Below are 23196 nucleotides of genomic sequence, written 5' to 3' on the forward strand. Positions count from 1 at the left end.
TAATAAGCACATTAATTAGCCGGAGGAATGATAAAACTCACATTTGTTCATACTTGAGAGCTTCCAGAAGCATCTGGCTGTCTGGATCTGCATGTAAACCAGCAAGGCTGTTATAATCTAGCACTGAATATTAACTGGAATGAAATAATTAAACATGTAAAAGGGTAACCTGACCAAAAGGCCCCGAAGGAAGCTATGGTCTGTTTTTCAAGTTTTGACTCCGAAAGCATCAAAACTCTTTGTAAGACAATAAAAGAACGAGAGCTGGAAATGTATATTGGAAATTTTCCTGTCTGCAGTTATGGTGCATGCTTGACTTATTGGGGAATTCATGGATTGGAACTTGGTGAATTTCTATGTTCACTGAGCCATTCTGCTTAATGCCCCTTGCGAAACTGCCTCTTGTGTACCATTAGTATTGTAAGGGCTGATATGGAATCAGAGTACCCCAACCCCTCTGGAAAAGTAGACTTAGATGCTGCTGTACCATTGATCACACAAAATGAAGGGCACAACTGTATATTCAGAGGACTCAGTGACATACTTCTGAGAGCCTGTGACTGAAATGACATTGAACTGAATAAGAATTTCTACTGATTGCATTTTCAACTTTGCTTTGGGTTTAACTGATATAATGACAGAAGTTTTGCTATATCCATTCTATGTCTTACAGTTGATTAGAGATGCACACAAAATTACCTGAGAACTGTAATAGATCTGATCTATAGATCATCTCTTCTCTGAGCAGATCTGGCTGAACAGCTGCCCAGTTATTATTGGTTACATACACCTAACAAATTAGACTCTCTCACACACAGCCTCAGCATAATTAGTAAAGAGCTTTAGTCTGCTATCCTAGGCACATTTTCCTGTGAGCCAAGCCTGTTGAGGGGTGTATGGGGTGTTAGGGAAGGGGTAGTATCTCTGGTGGGGACTCGTCGTGGTCCCTCTGGGGCAGTTGGTCCACCTTTGGTCCCCAACCAGCACTCAAGCTCTCACCTGTGGCTCCTAGAAGCTGTCAAAATGTGACAGCAGTCACACCCTGAGAATGGGTTCAACTGGCTTGCTAAACCAGGTGAAGTTTGCAGACGGATCTCAAACCGTCAAACCCCTGCATGCGAAGACAGGCTCTGGCAGACGAGACCAGTAGTGGGTCCAGTTGTCAAGAAGGTGGTTACTGCATGTGCTATAGAAGTAAATGAGGGGCAGATGGGGCTCATGAACCTGGGAAGGTAGCATATTTGGGAGAAGGAAAACTCTTACGCTAAACCTCCACTGTCATTCAGGAGAAAGGCTTTGGGAGTAAATCCCAAGGAATAATTCATACCTGCTGCTTTGCAGGACATCTTGAAGAGAACAAAAGGCTAAGGAATAATAATAATAATAATAATAATAATAATAATAATAATAATAATAAAAAATAAATAAATAAATAAAACCCCACCCATCTGGCTGGGTTTCCCCAGCCACTCTAGGCGGCTTCCAACAGAACACTAAAATACAATAACCTATTAAACATTAAAAGCTTCCCTAAACAGGGCTGCCTTCAGATGTCTTCTAAAAGTTTGGTAGTCATTTTTCTCTTTGACATCTGGTGGGAGGGCGTTCCACTACCAAGAAGGCCCTCTGCCTGGTTTCCTGTAACTTGGCTTCTCGTAGCAAGGGAACCGCCAGAAGGCCCTCAGCGCTAGACCTCAGTGTCCAGGCAGAATGATGGAGGTGGAGACGCTTCTTCAGGTATACTGGACTGAGTAAACCCTGCACAAATCCAGAGTGGAGTCAGTTGGATGGTATCTTGTACTCCTCCTTCCTAGATCCCAGCTGGTGCAAAATGTATTGCTCTGCTTTCCTTTGGACCACATCAGTCAGGCTGAGGGTGTGTGTGTGTGTGTGTGTGTGTGTGTGTGTGTGTGTTGTTTTCTGGGCAGCCCAGGACCTCCATACACACTTCCCAGGCTTGCGCTCTAAAGAGATCTCTTTGCTAATGCAATAGATTACCCAGCATTGGATGAAGTCTGCCTCTGAATGCCAGTTGCTGTGAAGCACAACCAGGAGAGGGCTATTGTACTCCTGTACTGCTGGTGGGCATAGGAATCTGGGAGCTGAGTGCTGGATTAGATGGGTCTTTTGTCTGATCCAGCAGGACTCTTCGTACATTCTCTGTATTTTTATTCCAATATTTAACACCAAATTTCCAATACTAACCCAGGTTACACCCAGGTATGTTCTCTGTGATGTTAGTTGCTCCATTGCCTGACCTTAAGTGAAGTAGTCACATAGGAAATGTCCTCAGTTATCTTGATATTTGACCCATGGATCATCTCCTTGCCTTGAGATCACTGCAATTTTTTATTTATTTATTTCTTGTGTAAACAAAGCTCAGTCAGGAGTTAAAGATCTGATTGTATAATAAGTCCACTCTTTGGCTGTGTTCTTAAAGGCTTCTGTTTCTTCACATTTTCATGGCATGTAAATGAGGTCTCAACCCTTGTAAATCACAGCCTGCAGAAGAGCTTCACAGAATTACTAAATCTACTTAAGCAATTTCCCATTTCTAGTTTCATTGTTCCAGGCATTTTGTGTGTGAGAGAGAATACCACCTTTGCACCCTGGTCTTTTCACTGTAATATATTCTGCATGGTTGTAATGCCCTCCCTACAACCTTGGAACATTTCTTTATCTGGGGGCGGAGGGGACAGAATATCCAATGGCTGGACACATATAGTTCATCTTCAGCTAAGCATAGTTTGACCTCCAAGAGACCTTGACGTTTTGTAAACTGCAAAATGAGCATGCATTCCGATGAGCAAGAGGGCAACAGCAAAACTGACATCTGGGATTGTAATATCTTAAAAGAGTGGAGCCAAACGTGGCTTTTAGATCTCTTCTCATTACACAATTTAAGTGAATGTTCTCTCTCGCCAAACCAAGTTAAATCAAGTGGCGTGAAATGAAAATCTATTCAGTGCCAAACAGCAGGTTGAGCCTAATGTCTTTACTTTTAGCACATATCCTCTTTCCGTTATGGTGGAGAAAGAACCTGAAACTTTCTAAGTAAGTTTGGATCCACTGGGGCTATGGATTTGGGAGTTGGGCACAGCATCTATTTAATGCATCTCATGCTAGGTGACCTGGATGTTCCATCATATACAGATGCTCACTCTTCCAACATGTAATGGAACGTCTAGTGATTACAATGTTTCTTTGTGTTCTGATGGTCTTGGGAATTTATTCCCTGGAAGAGTCCAATGTAGCCCCTCCAAATGGGTGATGGTTTTCCAGCTCACTTCTCAAAGACATCATCCAAGGAACTTAACCAATAAAAAGATATTCCCATGAGCATAAATATAAGAGACCATTACTTTTCTCTACTATAGTCACAAGAGATCTTTCTCTCTCTCAGCCCCCAATAATGTGACCTTAGGGAAATTGTAATACATGCAACTATGAACCATAGTTGCATATGCCTGAGTTTGGGAACTTAGGAAACTTGTACTGTCCTACAGTAGTGAAAATAGCAAATTTCTTTAAAATGCCATTTTGCATTTTTTTCAGGTAATTTGAATGGTTTTAATTACCTGTTTATTCTCCAATAAATTTTCAGGCAATATACATATATGGATATATAAAAAACACTAGCTTTTGAAAATATTTATTTAGAGTTGAATTTAATTTTAGGGAGTAATTAAGGAGCAGAGATGCCCAGAGTTTTTTTCAATTGTGTGTGTGTGTGTGTGTGTGTGTGTGTGTGTGTACATACATACACATCTATATGATCAATCCAATCACATTCTGTCGTTCTATTTCCTCCACCTTTAGCTACTTTAAAAAAAAAGGTCTTTTATCTGTGTTCAGCAGCAGGAATAGCACTAGGATTTAATAGTAAGTTCTAAAACAGACCAATAGCTTCCTATCTATGAGTAAACCCAGCAAATAGGCCAGACAAAAGATGGCAATAGGTGATGGGGCCTTGACTGAAGAGATAGGATCATTGCAGATTTAGATTTCATTTTTGTGAAACATTTCCATTTCTCTAGCGGATTAGACAGTCCCCTATGGGGAAAAAGAACTGAATTAACTATTTTTCTACCTGTGGGCCTGCTGTAATCTCAAAATGATTGTATCTGCGGATTGAGATATGAAAGTAAATTTGGCTCAATACCCTCTGTGCAGCTCTCTGACCTGAAATACCCACAAAGATGCAGACACTATGCTTCTTGCTATAATCCAGTGATACCACCACCGGGAGATGTTGCTTAAACAGCATTTCAAATATTCAGTAGCAGATAAGTCTACGTACTGTTCACCCATACGAACTCCTGCTATGAAAGTTTGTTAGAACTGTTCCATGATCCTTCATTTCCAACTATAAGAGACCCAACTGAAGTAACCTCTACTGCTGCATGGCAATGTGTTCCAGCATGCATACTCTATAGCAAGCCATTGTAAAGCCATTTTCAACAATATTAGATTCACACAATATTAGCATTAAAAACCAGTATAGCAGCGTCCTTAATTGTGCTCAACGGCCTCATAGTCCGGGTAAATTTGTTGGGAAGGTAGATAGCAGAGCTACTTGAGAAAGGCACTTTATATTCATGGCACCCCACTGAAAAAGGCTCTCTCTGAGACCTCATGATATATACCACCCTTTATAGGACGGGACCTGGAGCAAGTCTTCCCTAGGTGAATTCAACCGCTAGGAGGGATGTTTGGGACAAGGTACTTGCTAAGGTATGCTCCAGTATCACCATGTATGAGGGTAATCATTGAGGGCTCATATTCTCAATATTCTCAGGCTCTTTAGAACACCATACCAGGGGTGCCCAAACTTTTTTCAAAGAGGGCCAGATTTGATGAAGTCAACGTGTGTGAGGGCCAACCAAAGTTTTTTGAGCTGGTTGAGATTTTTTTTTAGGATTTGACCGCAATAAATAAACTGCCACAGCGGCCAGATAAAACCCCCAAAACAGACTTTGGACATGCCTGCTCCCATACACCTGGGAGCAAAAGACTTGAGATTCATTTCACATGCTCCTTTGACGTAGTAAAAGTATCATGCCTCCATGATAGCATACCAAATTTGCATGGTGAATATGTTTGAGTGCAGCCTCACTGGTGAGAGCAGATATTAACCACATCACTTCAGATGTTCCAGATTTTCACCATAGGGTATGCCCCCAATTCTGGTGCAAGATATTTTGCTGCTGGAAATAACACCCAAAATGGCACACACACACACATACACACACCCGCCTCCAGGCTGCTGGGGCAAATATTACATAAAACCTTGCTACCCCATTCTTGCATTAGTTTGTGCCCAGGGAGTTACTTGAAGCAATTTGCTTCACTTTACTACATGGCAGGATTGCCCCCATTGGGGGGGTGCATTTGCTTGGAGACTGTAGCATGCAACCTTTTTATCTAGAGGGGGGGAAATCAGCTTCCCAGTTGATATTTCACGCTCATGGCACCCTACCTTTCAGCTACCATGATCATGAGACTTGCTTCTGGGAAGCTGTAGCTATCTCCATGGAAACCACACTTTATACTTTCCATGGGAATGCCACCTGATGACATTCATAGAAGACCTTGAATGTCTGAACCAGCAAGGTATGTCAGTACTGTGGGTTACTAAGATTATTATTATTTTGCTAAAGATTAGGAACTTTCCCTTTCTTTCCAAGCTATTTATTTGGCCTCACAAAGAAAAAGAAATCTCTCTTAACCTTGAACATGAAGGCTAAAATGGTTTCCCCCCCTCTCTTTGTGAGGTCAAAGTTTGCACCATTCAGCATGCCCACTTGGTGTTTGTCCACTGTGGTACCCCTTAAATTGGTATATATTCTTGATTTTCTTTTACCACAACGGCTGATGCACAACTTTAAAAGCTGCCATTGGTTCCTCCTTTCTTTATTTTTTGAAGCAACTAATATAAATAATACTAATTTCCACAGTAGCTATCATTAATATGAGCTCAGTTTCATAATGAGAAAATGGTTTCAGGGTGGGGTTGTTCCCAGATTTGACATATGGTGGGGTAGAGTGATATGAGCTGGGTTAATGATTTTGGTGTCCAGCCATGGTTACCTTCTGAAAAAGCCTTTTTTCCATTTACCTTCAATAGTTTTCGAGATTTCCCCCGCAACTGATATTAATCTTGCTAGTCTATAGTTTCCTGCTTTGTCTGTTGACCCTTTGTTCTTTGCCTGCCCTGGCACAGTTCAGCTGAATTGATTTTTATTTTTATTTGGTTTCAGTTCTTTTCTTTCTAAATTGCCCTCCACTTGCTTCCTGCTCTCCCTGGATATCTCCACACAGTGCTGTGAGAAGTGGCATTCATGTGTGACTGTGACCCAGCCACTGGAAACGGTTCCTTGTTGGGAGGCCATAGCTGTGTAATGTCTCCATTTATAAACTGGTAAAGAACTCTTGTAGCAGCGGTGATGAAAACAGCCTTACAGACAGGCAGCCTTGAGTTGCTGTCTGGCACAAATGGTGTATATATCAGGCATGGATTTATGCTTCGCTTGAGTGTTCCTAGTCTTTTATATTTCCTTACATCATCATCATCATTATCATCATTTTATTATTTATATGCTGCCCATCTGACTGGGTTGCCCCAGCCACTCTGGGCAGCTTCCAACAAAATACTAAAAGCACAAAAAACCTCAAACATTAAAAACATCCCTAGCCTTCAGATACCTTCTCAAAGTCAGATAGTTGTTTATTTCCTTGACACCTGATGGGAGGGCATTACACAAGGCAGGCGTCAATACCGAGAAGGCTAGATCTGATTTCTCATTCATCATTGTGTTCCTACTTTCTTTCTTCTTTGCCCTCGCTCATCGGTTTTTAGCCTTCTTTGCTCCTTTCTAAGACCAAACCAGACCTAATACTAAATGTGTAACTTGCTGATGCATGTTTTGTTTTTCATTAGGGTTTTTCAATAGGGTTTTATCAAAGTTGCAGCATTTGATCTTTTCTTGTTTTACTGTTGTATTAACTGTTTTGATTCATTGTATGGATTATATACCACTTTGTGATGTGATTGCCCCCTAAATGATACAGAAGTCTTTTGAATAAAGAAAAAGAGGTGAGAGTCAAGTGTAACCTGAGGTTCAGTTAAAATTATCCTTGTGGCTGCTTTAATAACACATATTTGTGAAATAGCACTGAAATGAAAGCACTTTAATGCAAATTTTAAAATTTGATTTAAAATAGGCATTCTACTAAATCTATTTACTTTATTTTTTATTTATTAGATATATATATACCACCCTTCCTCAAAAGATTTCAGAGTGGTTCACAAGATAAAAATACAATATAAAACCACAAATAAGTAATCAAACCAAAAACACCGAAACAATAGCCCCCCCCCCCAACATATTTAAAAAGCTGTAGAATATTAATCACCCAAAGGCCTTGTTGAAGAGGAACATTTTTGCCTGGTGCCTAAACATATATAACATAGGTGTCAGATGAACCACCCTGGGAGAACATTCCACAAAAACACTAAATGGTGTGGTATAGTGCATCACAACTCACCCACATGACTCACTATGTGAGTGGAACACAGCAGGCTGCATACACACAAAAAGAGCTGCACCCAAAAGTGTGGGAAGCCTGGTACAATTCTGCCTGTTGCTTACAGTTACAGTGGAAGACAAATGGCTGAATAGTACTAAAACAATCTGGACCCACGTCTGGCCTACTGAACTGAGAAAGCAGCAGCTGCTCAACATGCAAGATGTGACAGAATCGTAAGCTTGATTTTTTTTATATACTTAAAAGGTTTTTTAGATCACCTTTCAGGTGACGCTTCCAAGGTAGCTAACGATCATGGCAACAGTTAAAAATAAAAAATAAAATTCACACTCACAATTAAACAATAGCTAACAAACACATATAAAAGCATTAATAAAGCAAGATAGATAGAAATGAATGTATTAATTAAAACCCCATGAGAATAAAATCACCTTGAGCAGGTGCTGAAAAGTTAATAAAGTCAGCACCAGCTAAGTCTCACTGGAGCTATTCTGTTGCAGCCAGGCCTGGGGGTCAAATCAAATCAAATCAAATCCCTTTATTGGCATCACAGTATAAAACATTTCAAGTCACTGGGATAATTAAAACAACAAGGGTGAAGCTGTCGAGGGTCATAAGGTCATACCGGGGGTCTTTCTTGCCCCTGTCCACTTTTAGCATCCATGTACTGGATTGACTTCTCAAGACATAAGCACAAGGAAACATCTGTTGCTATATATTGTGTGAGACAAGTCCATTTTGTAAAGCAAACAAACAAAACCTCTATTTTCTCCATCAGCTGTTATCATGAGCTTTACAGTCCCTGACATACCACTGCTTCTACAGTGAAATATATATATTTGCTATATAAAGCTTGTAGCATAATATTTGTGCTCCATTGCAGCCATCAGAAATGGGCAACCAAGTCTTCATTTCTATGAAACTCAGTCGGGCCATGTGAATAAAAGAACAAACTCAACCTTGCTGATAAGGGGCATAGCTGATCGGCAGCAGTACTTTATTCTAATGCACATCTTAGACTGGGGCGGAGGGTGGCTGGAAACCTTTCCTATGTAGGAGTCCAGTTGATATGGCAACCAGCAAACTCTCTCAGCAGCAGAGTAACCTCCGTGTGTGACTTTCATCTCAAATTCAGAGATTTCTGAATTTGAAGAGATTTCTGATGCATGCAGGATTCTGTGGACATAGGATTCCCCAGGAGGTTTAGCCTTTCATCATATAAATCACTTCTTTTCTTCTTCTCTTGTCTGAAATACTCATGATCCATCCTGAAGAAATGTGGGTTCTTCTACTCTCATTGATTGCCAGATATTCATTATCAGACTTTGTCAGGCAATTTCAGCATTTTCTACTCACTGTGCTCTGGATCTTTTTTTCAGGAGCCAAACTCACTCACCCCCAGGATGATAACGTCCAGAGGTTCATATTCCTCCAAGAATCAGCAGGATTTGTGGAAGCAGCATTTTGCAAGGCACAAACCTAGATATTTAATTAATGTACTTGCATGCTGTAATTTTTAGCTTACCAAACATGTGCTCTCTTTTTCTAGGCTGGAGAAAGAGGGAAGATTTGTAACTCACTTTAAAGGGCACATTGTAAGGCTTTGCAGCCTATATTTCTTTGCTTTATTTCATAGCAAAAGTTGTGATGTTAAATCTCCGCTGGGGTTCTCTCACCAAAGAGTACTTGCCCCAAACGTGGATCTTGGCATCCAGGAATTCTCCTTTTATACATATCTGTTCCTTAAACCAACATTATCTTCAAAATATATAAACTGAAAATGAAATTATATTTAGTGAACTTTCCAAATAAAGTCATCCATAGGTCATATCCCCACCTACAGTGACTCAGTATGGCACATTACTTTGCAAAAAAGGCCCAGCAGTATTTTGGCAGAGATGGATGAGAAGCATTCAGAACACACTTAAAAGCTATAGGTTGTTGACATTGTTCTTTGCACAATATTTGATGTTTTTGATTCTTTACTTCTAAGGTCATTGTTGGGGAGGAAAAGGTCTCACATTGTGGGGTCAGCTATAGTGCTTACATTAATTCTGCCCATAATTGTGTCAATTTAACTATTGTCCTTTCACTCAGAACTTATGTCTCACCCCTGAAATGCAGTAATCGATTTTTTCAAGGTTGTGACCCTTTCATATTAGACATCACAAAAAGCCATATTCTTATTCATTTCTACGGCGTTAACATTTCGGCTGCATTTAACACTAGCTAATTCTCTTAAAATGAGCACCATAATCCAGCAAAAATTTACTGCTGTCTGAAGCACACCAAGTCACAAGAGGGACTAACTTTGAATAATAATGAACAAGCTTGCCATTCTTTTGCAGAATGTCTTCAAAATGATTCAGATAAATCCAGCATCGTTTATTAAGAAAACCTATATCATATGGTCCCGGCATGGTCCTCCGGGGATCCCTCTTTTGTTTGCTCTGCAGTGAGAAAAGACAAGCTACCTCACGGAAAGGGCAGCAACAGATTTCATTTGGGGGGCAAGAAATTCTCTAAGTGCCTTACTGTGTGCATTAGGAAAATTAAAGAAAACAAAAGCCAAGCAACAAAACCACCCACTCAGCTCAGGATACGCAAGTGAATTTATGAATCCCCGGGGCAATGTGAGAGCAGCTGCACTATCCCTCAGATATGTCCTCTTACTGATGGGTCTGACACGATCTTCCAAACTATAATTTTACAGGCTGTTCCTGTAGCATAAATTAAACTCCTGTAGATAATTTTTATAGCTCCTAAAACATTTGGTTGCTAAGCAAGTTAAATGAGCTGCAAGGGTGATCCGTTACCAAGTGCTGGAGCTGTGGGTTAAACCACAGAGCCTAGGACTTGCCGATCAGAAGGTTGGCGGTTCGAATCCCCATGACGGGGTGAGCTCCTGTTGCTCGGTCCCTGCTCCTGCCAACCTAGCAGTTCGAAAGCATGTCAAAGTGCAAGTAGATAAATAGGTACCGCTCTGGCGGGAAGGTAAACGACGTTTCCGTGCACTGCTCTGGTTCGCCAGAAGCGGCTTATTCATGCTGGCCACATCACCTGGAAGCTGTACGCCGGCTCCCTTGGCCAATAAAGCAACCCCAGAGTCGGTCATGACTGGACCTAATGGTCAGGGGTCCCTTTACCTTTACCTATGTATACAGTATTTAACTCTATTTTCTGTCCCATCCTGAGGATTTTTACTAAGGAAATATTTAGTAAGAGAATAAAAAAATACACGTTAATTTGTTTAAAATCCAGGACGAACCCCAGCCCCGATTGATTGAGACCTAGCTCCAAAAAGGCATTATTTCAATAGGATCTTTCAAAAGAAACCAGGGACTCAGCTATACAGCTGCAAATAAAGCGTTTTAAGTGTGTTTTAAGTGCAATACACAATGTGACGCTAGATGGCGATGGTGAGCCTTATGGAAAATTTTGTGTATTTTTTAAAACGCTTTTTAAAAAAGCATTTTCAGAATGTTTTTAATATGTGTGCAGATTCCACCCAGCTGTCTTGGGAGCAGGGTGCAATAGTGGAGTAATCTAACTACAAATACCTTATGCAGATTTTGTGTGTGTGTGTGTGTGTGTGTGTGTGGACCCTTCTATTTTGAACCTGGTGCATGGATAAAGGATATTTATCCTTTAAAACATGTTAAAAGGATGATCTGAGTTTATCTTGGAGTTCATCATCTCACTGGAACAACGTTATATTGGGTTCAAATCATTTACAGGTCACAAACAAGATCCTTAAATTGTAATTTGAAAACAATTTGGTATTGTATAAAATGCTAGAACATGAATGTATGACATGCTAAAACATAAGAAAAACTAGAATTAATAAGATACAGCAAAGGATGACTTTGTCTATGGTGAATATGCTTGTGTATGCCTTAACTCTAGTTCCAGAGAGCCCAGCAAATCCAATAAAACATATTTAAATATGAAATTCTAAATAAGATATTGGCAAGTGATAAATGCCCTTAAAAAAAAGAAAAGAAGAAGCCCAAAATGAATTTTGTTTCGGCTTACTCCATCTAGATACTGCCAGCAGCTTCATATCATATCATATCATATCATATCATATCATATCATATATCCTATCATCATATTATATCATAATCATATCATTTCATCATATCATATCTCTAATATAATATTCTTGACTATCAGATGATACATATGAGGAATCTTCTGTCACAGCATCTCAGCCAGAGTTTTTGCGGACGCTGTACTATTGTATTTTGTTACTGGGATTGCTGCTCATAATCTTATTTCCCAAACCAGGAGCTTTTTTTACAGCTTGAGGTTTTTTCCTACTACAAGTCTACATACATCGCATCAAAATGGGGCCTGAGGCTATGATTTGATGGTTTGCAACAAAATGTGTGATAGAAGTTCAAACCACCATGTTTCTAGGAATCTTGGAAGATAACTGGTCACCCAGACAACAGAGTGAGCTGGAAGAAATGCCAGGAGACTATTTTATTTTTACCACATTACATAAAATCACACGCACAGAGTCAAGATCTGGTGTGATTCTGCAGCAGCTCTTTTATTCTTGAGTCACTGCTTCTCGTGCTCTGTTTGCCAATCTCATTTTCAAGGTAATCCCAGTAAAATAAAAAGAAGGCTTCCAAGCAGCCAGCAGAAGTATCTTCTATTGCTTAGGACTACTCTGCATTTCAAAACCTCAAGATATAGTTGCCTAGTAGTTATTCCAGTTGTGTTGATACTGTGGAGCTGTTTTCACATCTCCAGACCTGTCTCTGCGCTCTATGAAGGGCTGCCCTGAGGTTGGCCAGGAAGTTGTGCAAAATGCAGCAGCTCTACTACTCACCAGGGGCAGACTATTGCCGTATGTTATCACATTGCTGAAGGAACTGCACTGCTTGCCAATTAGCTACCGAGCCAAGTTTGTGTTGGTAAGAGTGTACAAAACCTTACACAGCTTGGCATTAGGTTATCTAAACTTTAATCTCACCATTTAAATTATGGTTACCAGACGTCTCCGTTTCCCGGGGACAGTCACCGGATTTACAAATCTGTCTCCGGACAAAATCTGTCCCTGGAATGTCCCCAGATTTCATTTAATGTCCCTGGATTTATATTTTAAGTGTTGCAGATTTATTAGTAGGGATTGAATGTTGTGTGATTGGTTCAACGGCACAAGACACATCATATGGGGACTTCTGGTGATGCAAAATGGCAGATGCCATGGCAGCAAGCAGCTCCTAAAGCCAGCCAGAGCCAACTGCGCTACCAGGCTGGCTCCGGGCTGCTGAGACTGCTGCTGCCACCGCCACTGCCAAGGGGGAACTGGGGACACCCGGTGCATCAACTGGGGGAACTGCTGATCCTCCCCCATGACCCAAATTGAGCCAGGAGCGAGGAGGAGGAGGAGGAGTTTGGAGGATCTATCTTGGGAGAGGAACAGCTTACCCATTTGTAATCATTTCAGCCTGCACAACCCCAGAAGGGGCACGTACACACACATGGGAACAAAAGAAGAAGAAGAAGAAGAAGAAGAAGAAGAAGAAGAAGAAGAAGAAGAAGAAGAAGAAGAAGAAGAGGAGGAGGAGGAGGAGGAGGAGTTTGGATTTGATATCCCGCTTTATCGCTACCCGAAGGAGTCTCAAAGCAGCTAACACTCTCCTTTCCCTTCCTCCCCCACAACAAACACTCTGTGAGGTGAGTGGGGCTGAGAGACTTCAGAGAAGTGTGACTAGCCCAAGGTCACCCGGCAGCTGCATGTGGAGGAGTGGAGATGCGAACCCGGTTCACCAAATTACGAGTCTACCGCTCTTAACCACTACACCACACTGGCTCTCCAGCCACCCTGCCAACTGCCCAGCAGGTTCTGGGGCCAGGAAAACCCCGGAGCTGACGCAGGGAGAAGGAGGAGAGGTGAAGGAGAAGGAAGAGAGAGAAAGAGGAAGGAGGAAAAAGAGGAGAGCCCCGACATTGCCGCACTGCTGCCGCCGCTGAGGAAGAGATGTAGGAGAGCACTGGGAGGGCAAGGACATGTGGCCAAGCCCAAGCCCAATCCGAGCCTACTCCACAGCAGCTAGCACTCCAAGAGAGCAGGCTTGGGTCCAGAGGAAGGCTGCGTGACAGAAGAGACCACAGAAGAGAAGATATTACTTCTTAATTATTATTTTTTAAATTTAATAATTTTTTCCTCTTTTTTTATAAAAAAAAGTGTCCCTGGATTCTTTGGAAAAAATCTGGTAACCTTAATTTAATTGCCCAGCTGATCACCAGGCTCTTCAGGTGAAGGTCTCTTGCAGATGTCAACTCATCAGCATGTCAGGATCCCTGTCACGAGTATCCACTCTGACTCAACTCGGATAGGGTGGTCAAATCATTCATTCATTTTCTGTACTGCCCTTCATCTGAAGTTCACAAGGCAGTGTACAATACAAACACACCAAAATACATGCCGTAATAGCAAACAAAAACAACACTGCCCCCCCGCAACACACACAGATTAAAAGCCCATAGATGAAGCAGCAAAAATTGGCTTGGAAACTTTGGGCCAGGGCAGTGAACTTGGTGCCAGTCAGATGTTGTTGGGACTCCAGTTCCCACTGGTCCAAGCCAACGTGGCTAACGGTTGGGAATGATGGTGAGTCACAGTTCAACAATATCTGGAGGGCATCATGGTAGCTCTTGCTGTATTAGGCAAAGTGAGGCAGCTGATTCTGGGTGTCATGAAAAGGCAGTAAACTGTGAGTTACTTGAGTGGCTGTCGTTGCATTGTTACTGCTTGGAAGAGGGAGAGGCAGTTGTAGAATATTCTGATTCAGGTGCCAAAATAACTTGAGCAGCCTTGGGTACTATATACCATGATTGGATTGCTGCCTCAGGCAGCAAAAAGTGTTAGGCTGGCATTGGAACCAAACCTGTAATGCTGCGTGTTTTTAGGACTCTGTGTGGTTTACTCTCATGTTGTTCTATTAGACAACAGGGCTGTATTGACTGGTGCGACATACTGCAGAATATGCGAACTGCTGATTTGGGAATGTGGGCATTTTCTCATTTTAGTGGAGCACCAAATTACCCAGATGCCTTGCATTTTGTAGTGGAATCCACTCTGTTCCATCCACTGTAATCTAATTCAATCACTTATTTTCTACACACTCGTTTTATCCCATTATTTGAGATTTCCTTTGCTTTTAATCCTGTACTTCAGGGAGCCCCTTAGTTCCACTGGAAATGCAGAGAACTCCGATATGGTAAATAAAAGAACAAATCTGCTGTAATAAAGCTCAGCATTCCTCTAAATCAATCAGCTTTCTTTCCCCCAGTGGACAGCATAAAGCCAGGCAAGTGACTCTTCTTTCATCTGTTGATTAAAAATGGTTCCTTCAGCTTAGCTAAAATTGGAGCCCTTGCAGGTAATGCTTTCCATAGGGCTGCCATTCTAGAAGCACATTAACCAAAAGAAGTGCATCAAAAGACACAGTAGATATCTGTGAACTGAAGAAGAGGTTAATTTTATTCTATCTCTCTAACTGCCCCCCATAAGAAATGAAAGAAGAAATTGCACATTATGCATTGTCCATAGGAATTAACGGGGGAGGGGGAGGACTTTTTCTGAACACATCTTGTAATTGGAGTATATAGCTGGATTTAATGTATTCAGAATATTTATAATGTTTAATTGAGCAGGTTTTTAAAGCTGAAGAAGCAACGAGGAACCAGCCCCAGCCAGCATGGCCAATGATCAGGGACAACAGGAGTTTGGAATGCAACGATTTATGGAGGGCACCAGGTTAGCTACTCCTGCCTTAGCTTCTATCCAGATTTAGCATGTTTGAGTCATATGGGATTCAGTAGAAGAAATCTGAAATGTGTTTAACTTTTCCATTTAGGTTAGTGACTCAGTTTTGACTGGGCCATGTTTATGATAATCATGTTGTATTTCATAATGGTATAAGATTTCCTGCTAGTTAGTCATTGTTTTTTATTTTTTCTATTTTTATTTTTGAAATATGTACCTTTTAAAGAGTTATACTTCAAAGGGTCCCCAGGGCAGCTTATCTTTCATCATGCCAATCACTAAGATAGCACATAGGATCTATAAAATCAAACCCTAAATTTTAAGCACAGTTGCTGAAGAATGCTATGACAGCAACCAATAGCATCTGCATTTGTTTTTATTTTGTGTTATTCTTCACAAAATAAGTGACGCCCAACCTGGTGATAACAGAATAAATGATGTAAGAAGGGAGCTGCAGCCCAAGATAGGAAAAGAGGTGGTAAGGCCCATGAGCATTTAGAAAAGGATGCTGTGATTACTAAGACCCAGCATGGGTTTCTCAAAAATAAGTCATGCCAGACCAATCTGATTTCTTTTTTTGATGGAATTACAAACTTGGTAGATCAGGGAAATGCTGTGGGCATCGTGTATCTTGATTTCAGTAAGGATTTTGACAAAGTCCCCCATGGTATTCTCATGAGGAAACTGGTAAAATGTGGGTTGAACAAGGTAAATGTTAGGTGGATTTGTAGCCAGTTGACCAAACCCAAAGAGTACTCATTAATGGTTCCTCATCATCCTGGAAAAAAGTGACAAGTGGGGTGCCACAGGGTTCTGACCTGAGCCCATTGTTGTTCAGTGCCTACCAAGTTATGTGTCCAAACGTATTATAAGAAAACAGCATCAGCATGTATCTGAACAAAATTTGGGGAAAGCATTTTACTAATATTTATATTAAAATATAAGCATTGGGAGACTCTTGAGAGTCCCATGGACTGCAAGAAGATCAAACCTCTCCATTCTTAAGGAAATCAGCCCTGAGTGCTCACTGGAAGGACAGATCGTGAAGCTGAGGCTCCAATACTTTGGCAACCTCATGAGAAGAGAAGACTCCCTGGAAAAGACCCTGATGTTGGGAAAGATGGAGGGCACAAGGAGAAGGGTATGACAGACGACGAGATGGTTGGACAGTGTTCTCAAAGCTATCAGCATGAATTGAACCAAACTGCGGGAGGCAGTGGAAGACAGGAGTGCCTGGCGTGCTCTGGTCCATGGGGTCACGAAGAGTCGGACACGACTAAACAACTAAACAACAACAACATAAGCATTGGGATTTTTATAAAGCTGCCTTTTAGTTAAGAGATAAGTAGTGCACCATGCGTAGCAGTAAGTCTTCTAACAGTTTCAGTTGGTTCATGTTTCTTTTTTTTTTAAAAATCATTAAGTTGAAATTAAGTCATGAGTGGCTATATATCATGAAGCATATGTACCTGTCTTTGCTGCTCGATATGCCCTTGATTGACTGCCATCCTTTCTGTCATATGTAATTATCTTATCCAGCTGGTTTTCTCTTGCCGTGAGATTAAAACTCTTTAAGATACTTATTTTCTGTGGGCTTAAAAGAGTTCTCTCTCCAGTACTGAAAGTTTGTCTACCACCTGTCACTACTGAAGTAGTGCGAGAGTTGAATGTGATTCCTGCTTCTGAGAATTGTGCATTTAAAGGCAAGATGCAGTCAAGGCAGATACATGTCATTAGCTTCAGGGAACTCAAGTTCAGTATCCAGTGTGGTGGCTCAGGATGTGTTTATTTATTATTTATATTTTAGGTTAGTTTTCTGCCAAAAAGCCTTCATCAAAATCATCTGATAAGGACAGGAAAGACTGCTGGATCAGGCCAATGGCCCAACAGCGTACTGTTTTTCACAATGGCTAACCAGATGCCTGTATCCAGAAGAACATGTGTGCAATGGCACTCCATCAGAATACCCCAAAATGATGCCAGTCAATAACAGTTAAAGGTACAAGAGCAGCAAAAAGCTCCAAACTGCAGCTGCAGAATTTTGAAACAGCTAAACCTGTGAAAGAAATACTGCATTAAAACGCATGATCAGCTGCAGTATGGAATGAATGGTCCTCCAAGGAAACAGATATATAGCTTACCCTATACCTACCTCCCATGAATTGATATGATGAAATACGGACACTGCCCCTGAAAGTAATGTACAGGCATCCCATCCCCTCACACGGAGGTTATGTTCCTGTGCGCATAAGTGAAATCATGTAAAGTTGGGGGACACCCGGCTTTAATGGGGAGGGTGCACAGGGAGGAGAGAGGGAGAAAGAGACTCACCCTAGAAATCGCTTGGGCCCAGCCTTTCCCTGCCTGCCTGAGGGGAGACAGTGCACAGCTGGCCACAGAGGGTGAGAAGGTGCCCAGCGGAAATGGTGCCAGGATGGGAGTGCAGATACACGGCGGAGCAGCGGAGGTGGGGAAAAGGTGCTCCCCCCCCCCCCGCATCACTAGTCGATCGGAGGCTACCTTCCCTCATTTGGGTAGCAGCTCAGAGTGAGGGAAAGTCTGTCTGTCTGTCTGTCTGTCTATCATCTATCTATATCTATCATCTATCTATCATCTATCTATCTATCATCTATCTATCTATCATCTATCTATCTATCATCTATATCTATCTACCGGTATATTTATCTATCATCTATCTATCTATCTATCAATCATCTATCATCTATCTATCTATTTTGCGGTGACCTACGTAAATGCAGTCACACATGACACATGGGCCTTACTTTCTTTGCCTGGGAGCACACTAGACACTTACAGTGATTTTGTGATAATTGCTTCCCCGCCCCCAGTAAATATAGAAGCAGAGTAAAAGTGGAAGCAAATACCAGGTACTCCTGTAAAGTAGCAGAGCAGTTACCCAACACTGGATCCTGAGATATGCACTGCACCCCCCCCCCAAAAAAAATGTTACACTTCAAACCAATATGCACTACGGTCTCCTCCAAATTATTTCCACTCCCCCCTCATACACCCCTCTGTTTAGCTGGAGGAGTGTCATCTTCTTAAGCTCTGGTGGCTTTCTCCTTAAAAATACTTAGAGAGAGAGAAAGAGAGGGAGAGGGAGAGAGAATACCAGTTGTGAAAAGACCCATTCCTTTTATTACCTCCCATCGCGAAATCATCAACCAGCCATCATGGGCTATTAGCTTAAAACCAGATCTGTCATCCATGTAACAGCCCAGCTGTAGACTCAGTAGCTTCCTAGAAAATCAGTGTGGTATGGGGATCAGAACATTGGACTAGGATTGGGAAAACTCAGCTTCAAATATCACATTAAACTATGAAGCTGATTGGGTGACCTTTGTCCAGTCACCACCTTTCAGCCAAATCTACCTCGATAAATGAACTGGGGGAATAGGAATATGCATACCACTCTGCACTCCTTGGATATAACCACTGGGCAACCCCTTGATCATTTGATGGAAGAATGTTTTTAACTGTAATTAAGCTAATCTTTCAAACTCTAATAATGATTGAAGTTGGAGCTTTTCAATTAATAGGGTCCTCTCTCTCTGCTTTTCTGCTCTTTTCTTCTTCTAGGTTATCTAGTTTATTGATGCCTTTGATCTAGCACTGGCAACTTACATTAGTTTAACCCAAAGGATGTATCACAATACGATACATTGTGCGGTTTATATAATGGACTTAGGGCTATCGCCTGAATAAAGAAATCTATAGCCAATTGATCATATGGGTTTTAATCAATTAGTCAGTGCATTTGAGTAAAAATATTAGTTCTGAAGGGACTGCTTTATCCTACCTTGTTCAGATGATGTGCACATGGGCTACTGGAATCACCACCTTAGAAAATAGATTTCCTTCTGTGTGGCAAATAAGAGGGGGATACCTCTTCTAAGATGGCACCTGACATCTACTGGTTTTGTAAATGCTGTTGTTAAAAAGTAATTAACTTTTTTTTAAAAAAAGAAAAGCCTTCTCCTTGATTAATTTTAACTGTTCAAAAGTTTTTAATTAAATCTAACTGATTAATTGATTAAATGTTACAGCCTTAAATGAACCTGATGACCTTAGAGGTCACATTCCTGCGATTCCACAATGTTGGCTTGGTAATTATTGAATTTGTCTAATGATATTGTTCACTGCATACCTGCTTCGGCAGAGGAACCACAAAACCAGAACACAGCTGCTAGCTTGACTGGCAGATTCTATTTTTGTGAGAGTTTTCTGAATGTAGAATACATGATGATGACATAAATCAAGACGTTGCTTTCCTCACGGGGTGGACTGAATTTACTATCTTCTTCCTTCTTTCCAGTGCATAGTCAGTTCTGTCAGTGACTTATCTGAAAAGGTATTAAAGATTTCTTCCTTAACAGTGCATACTGTATACTGATGATAATTTTGCTTAAAGAATGGGAGGCCTTGACCCAAGGAGCTTACGATCTGAAAACAGATGCATGTTTATATTAATTTTGCATGTCAGCAAAAACCCACTAATAGAAAGGCAGTCTAGACAACACATGTCCTCTGAAATATTAAAGAGTAGTGTTGTGTAATAAAACAACCCTTGGTAAAATATTTAAAAATAAACATTGAACTTCACCTTTCCTCACAAATTTTTCTACAGCTTGTCTCTCACACAACTAAACTCTTTTAAAAAAAATAAAAACTTGGTAGCAGGACTCCCCCATGCCTAAAATAAGTAGTGTTAGCATTCACATTGACCTTCCATTATGGATTCTTTGGGGCAATCATCCTTTCTAGAGAAAATTCCCATGACAGCACAATGCTTGATCTTGTCGATATCTATTATACGAGCCAACGTGGGTCATTTATCAACATTCATTTTGAATGTATATCAGAAAAACTTCAGGACAGGGGCTTCAATGAGTAATTCCGGTGAACAGCGCTGTGGTGAATATGCATTGTGCACAGAAATGTGTTTAATACTGGCATTACCCATATATTTGGTTTTGATTTTCCAAATAATTAAGGCGAAAATAGAGGATGTTGTTATTGTAGTGGTTCACACATGGAATATTTATTTATATTTATTTATTTATATTTCTTAGGTTTGTATGCCGCCCTTTATCCAAAGTTCACAGTGCACAACATAAAAATACAAAATGAGAACACAAAATGCATAATGAAACAAAAACAAACCAATAAACTCCCCTCCCACAAACACATTTTAAAAAGCATTTAGAATGTTAATCAGTTCTATATGAACTAAGAGCATGGTCTCTATCCTGAGAAATGTACTGTGTACAGTAGAGCACAGTTAAAGTACCTCAGTAGGACCAAAGGAGAAAGAAGATATAATAGCTGAAGCATATATATATATATATATATATATATATATATATATATATATATGAAGAAATGCTCCTCTCCACAGCACATAGCTTAAGTGCAGTGTATGAAAAGTTTTCTGGAATATTTTAAGAGGCACTTGAAAGAGAGGGCATGCCAGCATTATATATTTTTTTTAATTAAATATTTTCTTGTTTTACAGAAGTATGTGTAATGTCTCTCGTATTTTTTCCATGTAACATTTTTACAAATCAGTTTCATTTGATGAGACATTAGGAAGAAAAGGGGTGGAGGGGGGGAGATGGGTGGGGTCGCTATTTTGCTGAATGTATGTAGGGTTTGGTGTCAGCGTTGCTCGTGCAGGTTCTCTGCTGTTCACTTGTGTTCCTTGGTGGTGAGAGAGGTTGGGGTTGGCCTAGGGTGTGGTTGTTTGTTTGTGATTGGCTTTGGCAATCTTTGTTTGTGAGTGGGGTAGATGGGGGGCATGCCAGCATTATATGAAGGAATTCAATGTGTTAGGAGCATACAGAAGGAATGGTGAAACCATGGGATACGTTTAGTGTGAGCAATCTGAATAGGCAAGTTGTATAATTTTTATAACAACGTTTTGGTCATAGATCAAGGAAGCTTAAAGGAACACTACAAAGGGAAATACGAAAGATCAACAGGCGATATCACATGTCTGACACCAAAGTTGTAGAGAAGCCTGAATCTGTTCGAAGCATTAGGAGAGTAAAACTATGTCTGTGTGTCTCTCCCCCCCCCCACTTTTTTGTGTACAGTTAGTAGACTGTGTTTGAAGAAGGAGGGCGGCAAAGAAATAAAGCGTATTCATTTTGGTACTGCCCATTGCCTCTGTAATAAATCAGACTATTGGCTTACAAAAATTGCAAAGCTTGCTGTGAATTTGACTGAAATACCACTTCTATGTTAGCTCTAATAAATTATTCTATGTATATTTGTTTATTACAGTAACAATGGAGTCTGAAGCTGCATTTGAATCTGTGCCTATATTATTACTATTGTATGTTGTGCCAGCCTATAACACAATATGGTTTTCAGTAGTTGTGGCTCAAGCATATCTGATACGCTCACTTTTTGCTTCCAAACCTTTTTCTGAGTCCATGGATTTGGGATAGGCATGAGTGTGATGTGGAGGTGCCATAAAAGAAGACTGTATTGAGCCCTGCTTTGAAAATCCTCACTATTTAATTCTGGTCTCAGGCGAAAGGTAAATCTCCTAGAAGACTAGCTGGCTATCCACAACATTTTTCAGTATCTTACCGTATCTTATAGTTCTTATGCAATAAGAAGAGGGCAATCTTGAATTTAGTACTGGCAGTAACTTTATGTCCTGAGAAGCAACTCATGCATTCTTTTGCATATGCAACCAGACAGTAATATAACTGAGATTATCCTAATTGATCCTGTCTGAGCTGAAAGAATGATGGTTATTTATGCTTGAGTCTAGCAATGCAATGGAGAGCTGTTTTCTTTTTGAATTTCCATTGGTTTCTTCCAAGTTTTATTTGGATACTACCAAAAGAACAGCTGTGGTGTTATTATATTTTATTTTTGCATGTGATTTTCCATTCAGTCTAATGGAGAAAGCAAATATATGTTCATAAAAATATGTGAGTTATAGCCAGTTATGTCTCCCTGCAAGTGGAATAGATATCCATGAGTGGAATGACCTCCCTCTCAATTCCTTTCCTTTCCCCTCCAGCTGCCCATGTGCCCCCCAAATATTCTTTGGGGGGTTGGGAAATGCTCCTGAGCAGATGTGGGGCACATGGGGGAGGAGAGGAAAGGGGTCCAGTCACCTGAGTGGAAGTCCATTCAAGTGATGTTGTATATCACATTCCGCATATAGATACAGTTCTTTTACTGACATAAATAAAGAAGTATCCAGCAGAGCTATGCATATGTATCAGAGCAGTACAAGCCCAATATATTTTGTTCCCATAAGCAGAGCCCAAATAGTGCTCTCAATCCATATTGAGGCCACCATTTTGTTCTACCCAAACAACAGTTCCTACCCCCCCCATGGCACCACCTGAAGCAGGGCACTCAACCCTGCTGCATGGGAGGGTTGGACCTGTATAAATTCATCCAGAACTGAATGCTAGTTTGAGGAATTGATCTTTTAGCCATCAAGACATCTTTTTCCCCGCCTTCTTTCAAAACTAACTTACTTATATTTCATGTTTGGTTTGCTGATTCAAAGTGGATCACACCATTTGACCAGGAGCAGCATAATAATTCCAAAATCCAAACAAATATATGGGAATACATTTATTATTATTTTTTTAAAAAATAGGGCACTAATTGGCAACCCAATTAATCTGCTCATCTGTGAAGAGAAAATATATTGCAACAAGTAGTTCCATTTCCAGAAGTCATTCTCAGAGGTAACATTATAGTGGTCTTGTTTTCTTCCAGCACTGCAACACGGTCCAACGCCTCAACAGTAGCATAGGTCAATTAGTGGACAAATTAAGCAATTATTAGCCACTAACAAGGGT

The 23196-nt window shown here is 40.7% G+C and overlaps 1 protein-coding gene across 1 annotated transcript in view; it reads left to right on the top strand.

The window, feature by feature from the left end:
• The window catches only part of LOC310765067 (BEN domain-containing protein 5-like), a gene marked incomplete at its 5' end in the record, with an annotated part of 723703 nt that overhangs the window by 554325 nt on the left and 146182 nt on the right, over window positions 1–23196 (top strand). The window lies entirely within an intron of this gene.

The sequence above is a fragment of the Podarcis filfolensis genome (assembly GCF_964270895.1).
Source record: "Podarcis filfolensis genome assembly, chromosome: 6".
In the NCBI taxonomy this organism is placed as follows: domain Eukaryota; kingdom Metazoa; phylum Chordata; class Lepidosauria; order Squamata; family Lacertidae; genus Podarcis; species Podarcis filfolensis.